Source organism: Astyanax mexicanus, chromosome 5 (assembly GCF_023375975.1).
Source record: "Astyanax mexicanus isolate ESR-SI-001 chromosome 5, AstMex3_surface, whole genome shotgun sequence".
NCBI classification, from domain to species: Eukaryota; Metazoa; Chordata; class Actinopteri; order Characiformes; family Acestrorhamphidae; genus Astyanax; species Astyanax mexicanus.
Window position 1 is genome coordinate 40,113,355 of NC_064412.1, and position 7,759 is coordinate 40,121,113.

The window sequence follows — 7,759 nt, forward strand, 5'->3', positions numbered from 1 at the left end:
AATAAAATAGATACATATTTTTGCACTATAAGAATAAGACTTAAAATCCTTTAATTTTCGCAAAAATTTTCAGAGGTGAGTATTGTTGATCTGTTTGGGTGAGCGCGCAGTTTTTCAGTTGTTCACGAGTTGTTCACCGAGTTGTCTTCAGTAGTTGGGGGGGGTGGGCGGAGTTGCCGCCGTTCTCCTTCAGTTGTGTACTGACTGAAGGAGAACAGACAGTTCTATATTCTGATTGGCTCAATGAGAGTACATTATAATATAAAGCTGATGGATTGGCTAGCGGGAGAAATACCATGTGTGGCGTGTGAACTTGCTGAGGTGCGTGTGTCAGAGAACACTGAGAGACTTGGGAACACTGCTGCTAACCCTGGCTAGCACTGCTGGAGCAGTATTAGCATTAGCCGCTAACCGAATTAAGCGCTAACTCTTTTGCCGTTCTGAGGTGAGTTTATCGGGTTGGAGTCTGTGTGTTTACTGTGTTAGAACAAGCTACATGGGATGAACCTTTATCGCCCTGGCTTACCGGAACACTCAGGGTTCCTTAGTGTAGCACTGTCAGGCAGCATTAGCCGCTAACCGTAGCTAGCATTTTCTTTAGGAGAGAAAACTGTGTAGATTAACGTCCAGCTTTTTTATCAGTTGCAGTTTTGTTTACTTAGCTTAGCTTTACAGGAGAGACCTGCTGAATTAAAAGGAAAACATGGTGACACCCCTGTTCCTAACTAGTGTAGCATAATGTGCCTTATAATCCGGTGTGCTTTATGTATAAAAATAAACCAGAAAATAGACATTTATTGATAGTGCACCTTATAATCCGGTGTGCCTGATATTACGAAAAATACGGTACTCAAGTATTTACACCAGCATTATGTGAGAATTTGTATTTTTTGCTCATAACCTCCCACTTCAGTTGGACAATGTAATTTATTTGTCCTCCACTGCAGTAAATACGAATTAGGCTCCGCCTTTTGGACATCTGTACATGTTGACAAAAGAAACAGAACTGGAATGTTAATTGTGTCTTGTAACTTATGTGGTTTGCAGGACTGTTCCTTTTATAACATCAACCTCCCTAAGTACTCCCTAAGCACTGCAGATGACAATTAGACATTAGAAATTAGAAATCTGGCATGCTTACATAAATAAAACATCCAAATAAAAAAAAAATAATTTAAATGCAACATTATGTAGCATTTTTACCTCAAATTTACCTCAAACTTTACCTCAAATCATGTTATTGCCCCAATGACCTTGTAGAAAAAAGTGATCCCCTAGTTGCCCCTTGTTGTAATAAATGTAAATAAAATAAATGGGATGCAAAGGTGCCGGTTTAACTTTTTTAGTAATAAAAATGCTTTAATGAAGCGCCTGACCTTTACTAGATAAGTGTCCCAAATGGTGCCCTTATACTGGTAGAGAAAACGGGAGACTGTTGTGTAGACAGTATCTTCTACAGGTGGCACACCAGTGGTGACAAAGTAAATTTTTGTCAATGATGGTATTAAAAATCTGTTTTATCCATTCATCCAGGGACAAAATATTCTCATGAATGGCATCAGTGTGCTTCTGCTAAAATTCCAGCAATGCCAAATGTATTCATTATAAATCAAAGTCTGATAGTTTTCCTCAGGAGTTTTTCAGCCAAAGACAGCTTTTTGCTGCCTACCAGATACATGAGCTACTGTGAACATGGAGGTATCATAACAGCCAACTCAGTCTTCATATGCACATTCACTCACTGTTAAACCAAAGAAACATTAAAAGCAGGAGAGAGTCCTCACTAAAATCTCTAAATTCATCCATTCACTCTGAAAGGGGACTGCACCACTTTACCATATTAAAAGTACTCTTCCACATGCTCAGTGCATAAACCCACAAATATTATGGACTCTCGCTTAAAGGCTGGTATGCAAAAGCAGAGACATTCTTTAGCTAAGATGCCAACAAAGGGATGATCTGTAATTCAGTGGAACAAAGCCTACACCTAAAGAAACTCCCCTGCTGTTTGCTGGTTCTAGCTGCCTGTTGTCAGGCTTGGCCTCCTGCTATGGCTGTCATTAGGCTGGAGGTTAAATGTTTAGAAAGTATCAGCAATAGGTTTGGATAGAACTGAATGTAAATGTCTAGAATAAGAGTAAGTATGTTTCCTCTGTAAGACTGTGCTTCTCTGCAGGCCTATGCTTTGAAGGGGACTGACCAAAAGACTCGAGCAGAACAGCGTTCACAGTCGAGGTCCTCTTTTTCCAGATGAAGTGGGGAGGGAACGGAGGGATCGGGGGTAGAAGTCAGCAGGCTTCAGATACGGCCCAAAAGAATGTCTGGCCTCCTTTTGCACAGATGTGTAATCACAAAGGAATGCCTGGAGCCCACTCTGCTTTTTCCACCGTTAGCCCCTGCACTCTCACAACAGTTTCCCACGCCTTCCATGGATCATGGGGCATAGTTTTCATATGCAGGCAAGCTGTGGCCAGTCATCAGTACCTTACGACTTCAAGAAAACAAGAAATCGTTTCCAGTGCTACACTCTTTCCACTCATTTCCAGTCACTCACTGTAGCCTCTGCTGCTATATCAGTATGTTTTACCTGTTCTCAGGATCAAGATCTATGATTGCAGAGCACAGCCTGATAGACCAATTATAAGGAAGCAGAGGTCATGTAAAATTAATTTTTAATGTGATAAAGTAGAAGGTTACATACACTTAATATGTAACTTTTAGTTTTTCCCCATGGTTGACCTTAAAATACAATTTTGCTGTATCTTGATTTCATAATTGTTTTAATGATTGATATGTTACTGTTTCTATTTGAAGTCTATTAAAGTATTCAACCATATAAAAGTATGCTATTTGGAACAAAAGCAGTGCCTTATAGTATCCTGAACTAACAGAAAACTAATCCATTAGGCCCAAGCCACAAGCTAACATGCTACCATGATTAAATACAATATATTTTGCTATTTGTGTTGCTTTGTGTACAAGATCAATAATGACTGGTTTGCATGACCATTTTCAAAATGAACCTATAAGATTTACTCAGAGTGAACACATCATTACAAATATAGGGACTATAGAATGTTAACCTTTACATAAAAGTAGTTCTGTCTGGTAAAACTAAATAATTGTGGTGGTTATATAACCATTTATTTTATAATATAAAAAAAAGGTTTGAATATATTTAGGAATTTTAACGCCTTTTAATTATTCATTTAGCTATTTTCATAAAAATAGCAAGCTATTTAAATGTGCCCAAGAATTCCCCTGTCCACCCTGTCATTGGGGTTAACCTCGCCCCTTTATGAAAGTAACCTTTAACATCAGTGACATCATAACCTTCATACTGTTTTATTTTTAAGTGACTTTAAACAGTTGCTGGATGTTCAGCACTTAATAATATTAATTATACTTAATATTTCCCTTTTTTTCTGCACATTATATAAATCAATGTTATATAAAGCCAAAATAGAACATTTTAATTATTTTTTTGAATGTTCTGATATATGATGAAATGACCCACTCTGACATGTTTCCATTGCTTTGCTCTTTTGTTCTGTAGCGGCCACTCACTGTAGCCTCTGCTGCTATATCAGTGTGTTTTACCTGTTCTCAAAATCATTATCTATGACAGTTCATAACTGCTTGCAGAGATCAGCAGAGGAAGCAGATGTACATTTAGGTTACATAGAAGGTTCATTTAATAAATACTGTATTTAATGTAATTTTTGATGTGTGAAGGGTTAAAATGCACATAAGACTAATATCTTCATGTCATGTAATGATTCAATATGCTGCTTGATTTGTGCTCCTTTATGTACCAGATTAATTTCCCAAACTATCCCTTCCAATAAACAGGCTGTTTGTTTATGAATTAAATATTTATTTATGTAATGTATATGTAAAATGATGTCTGTTCTGACTAACTCTGACTCTGTTGTGCCTCATTCAAAAACAATACAAGCTGAAACACTCTTATAACTTCAGAGTGAGTGGGTGGAGCTAAGCTGCTGTGAGGTAACCAATCGGAGATGATATGTTGTATTTTGAAACATGTACATTTTTACATAGTACTTTGTAATAAATATAGACATTTTCCATAATATGTTTAATGTATTTTTTTAAGTTTTAAGTGTTTTTTAAGGAAATGCTTAAAAATAGGCCTCCCCTCCTGCTCCTGCTCTATGACACTTCCCCCCTCAGGTCTCCAGCTCTTCTGGAACAGACCGCAGAGGGTCACGCTTTCTCAGGGCACACAATAGGGGCACAGTTCCGAGCGGCAGCGCGCGCCTGCTTCTGCCTGGAACCCACGCTCCGAAATAGAAGGGGAGGCAAGCACAAGCTTCCCCAGCCAGCGCCTTTTCATGTGATCACTGCAGCCTGCCCTTCCCCCAGAGTCCAGGAAGTGCCAGCGAAGGAGCATCTGGACGCTGAACTTTCCAACCGGAACCTCAACTGCAGCAAATGCATGCTGGACACAAGCGTAGTCAGTCGCCTCAAGCCTAACAGGTAAACTTCTGCCACACCACTACAAGTTGAGCTCCACTGGCTAACAGTTGCTGCTCGCATTAAACTCAAAGCCATGACAATCGCCTACAAGGTGATGACAGAGCAGTCTCCCTCCTTACTCCTAAAGGCTTATGTTCCCTCCCGGCCGCTGCGCTTCTCCAGTGAACGTCGCCTAGCTTTGCCAAACATTCACACAAAATAATCTAGACTGTTTTCATACCTAGTGCCACATTGGTGGAAACTACCAGAGCAGGAGCGTCCCTCACTACCTTGAAGAAACTCCTAAAGACAGAGCTCTTCAAAGAGCACTTACTCTTCTAACACCCTTAACATACTAACTACTTCTAACCTCCTGCTCTCTTTCCTTTTCTTCTCTATCCCACTGTTCCCCTTTGGCCTCCTTTAGGCCCTGTCAAAACTGTTTTTGCCTTTAACTTTTGTTCTCTATTGCTAATGTACATCTTTTTTTTTTTTTAAGTCGCTTTAGATGAAAATGTCCACTAAATATAATATAATAATATAATATTATAATGTAATGTAACTTAGGCTACGTTTACATTACAAGCCACATTGCTCAAATCTGAGTCTTTTCTCGGATTTGGCTATCTTGATGGTTCACATGCCTCCACTACTAAAGCCTTATCGGACAGCAAAGTATGTCCTTTGACAGAAGAGTAGGATTTAAGTAGATTGCAAAAATGCTGAGTGGACATGTCATAGATGACTCAATTCTAATGTGAAAAGATCCGTTTTCCACACAGTGTGCACATAATTCTGAGAAAATCAGATCTCAGGTTACATAAGGTAAAAAATCAGTTCACACTTTTCATACTGGTAATGTGAACATAGACTTAGATCTGAGTTTCCCATACCTTTGAACTTCAGAGACCAAACCACAGCCCAAACCACGGTTTCACATTTGTGGAACCAGTTTCTCAAATTTTTTATTGTCTTGAATTGCACTAACCATTAACTGAAAACAGCTTGTATCAATCTACATGGACATGGCATAAATCTGATCACTTGCGTCACTTGTTGCCATAGAATGTAAAAGCTGTGATGGCCGACATTTTGAAAAGAAAGTCTCTGTGCTTTGTTCACCACACTCTCCACAGCTGAGGCCTAGATAGCCCAGAATTTACAGGACAGTAGGAATCAGAACTGCACTATATTGCCAAGAGTATCCAATCGCCTGCTTTGCTAGTGGCTTGGTTTTATACACCTGTGGCTATTGAAGTGATTGGAAGCTTAGTTTAATGATTTGGACAGGTAAATAATGACATTTGGCAATGTAGTGTATGACCACTACATACAAAAAATATATATTTGCAGATTTATACACACTGTAATTATGGTTGCTCTCTACTGTTATTCTATTTTAATTATTTTTTCTTCTTCCTATTATTCTGCTAAATATTTGATGTTCAACTCATCCAACAGTTTCTGAGAGATATCAACACCATTCTTAGCTCTAATCCACAGTCATGCTGACCTGCACTCATCTATTTACTGTTTTTTTTTATCCCTTATTCCTCCCATTCAGATGCTCAACCATTCTGCTCTTACTTTAGGAAATAAACATTTCTAGAAACTAATATAAATCAATCCATGTCTTGACTATGCCACATCAGTGCCCAACATATATCTACAGTCTCATTTGCTGTTTTGTTGGTATTAGCTTTCTATGAAACCCATTTTGTGTTGTTTCTTCCGCCGCTATAAAAGGCACAGTGCCCTCAGATCCTCAAAGCTGAGCAAAACACCCGGGACAGCCGCGACCTGAGCGCTGTTTATTATTGCGCAGACCTCCAGGTGTACAGTGACTGCTGTGATTATGTGTGCTCCACCCAAAACCACCCTGCTGCGTGGTGATGGATGGCTCACGGGGGATAAACACGCACACACACACACACATGCAGACGCGCACACACATGTTGTTGCTGGGGTGATGAGACGTGGCCACTCTCTGCACGGCAGTGATGGCCTATTTTTTGATCAGACAACATGGAGGCTCCTGCGAATGTCTGGCCCAGCTCGCCGCCTAGAGCGCAGGCTGCACTGACCTGAAACTACTAATTAAAGCAGACACTGCTTTGCATAAAGAGAGGTTTGATGCGGCCTGACAGTTGGCGTGAAACATTGAAATTCAAGAGACGGGTGAGGGAGACCAACGTTGATTACTTCCCTGCATTGTGCAATGCCTGTGTGTTACATTAAGATTTAACATTAAGATCAGTGTTTTAAACCACGCTGCTTTCACCAACATCTGCTGTGTGTGAGAAACAGAGCAAACTATACTAAACTAAAGATTTAAAACACAGCATGTGCTGCAGAGGTGGGCTGATCAATAGTTAAGAATCAATATTCTCAATTCTGATCAATATGAAACATTGAAATCAGGTGTTTTATTGAATTATTCAAAAAGATAGTAGCAAATCAATGCAAATTCAGATACACAACAAAGAACAGAGAACAGTCTGTTTTAGTGTCATTTTGAGGCTAAAATATATTAAATAATCATATTCTCTTTGTTTAACTAAAATAATGGCTTTCAAATCTACAGTAATTTTTGATATGTACAAAAAGACACCTGATATCAGATTGCTATCAGATTCATATTAGATTTGTATTTGCAACTTCTTAATATGAATCCAATCAATATAAGCATTTTGTGACCAATAGTAAATGTTGTAAATTGTGGGTTCTGATTGGCCATCAGCAGCCAGAGTCTGAGAGAGCACAGTTAACCATAGTGTGATGCTCCCAGTGTGATGCTAGTCAGCACAGGCATCTGTTGGCTAATGTATCAGAGCTGGGGATCTGAGATGTACTGGAGGAGGCATGTGCTCATCCTCATCTTAATTGTGTCCATTTGAGTCCTAGGATAAAGTTTTTTCATTGTTTCCTATTCATTAGTTTTTACCCTTTATGGCATGAAATTTATGTTTAAGACACTAAAAGTTTGAGAGTCCCTGTTGATATATTAATCATGAAATTGCACCATCACCAGAAATTGGTTTGTTGCCTTAAAGCAAAGTGTTAAATGTTAATGTTTTTTTTTTTTTTAAGATATTTATGAAAATGGGTTTTGTTGGCAATTGTGTCACAGTATTCCTCTTTTTTACACTGCTACACCAGCACAGACACAACAATTGGACACATATGGAACAAGGGCCTTCCTCAAGGGCCAAACAGAGGCAGCTTAGCAAACGAGGTTGTCGGACCCACAACCCTGTCATCTATAACGCTGTACTCC

General features: G+C 39.1%; 1 long non-coding RNA gene across 1 annotated transcript; it reads left to right on the plus strand.

Annotated features, from left to right (window-relative positions):
• Positions 1 to 219: 219 nt before the first annotated feature.
• LOC125802240 (uncharacterized) lies at positions 220 to 4,097 on the plus strand. Its single transcript, XR_007439273.1, has 2 exons — positions 220 to 445; positions 2,177 to 4,097. It is a non-coding gene; the product is annotated as an uncharacterized LOC125802240 (long non-coding RNA).
• The last annotated feature ends 3,662 nt before the right edge of the window (positions 4,098 to 7,759 follow it).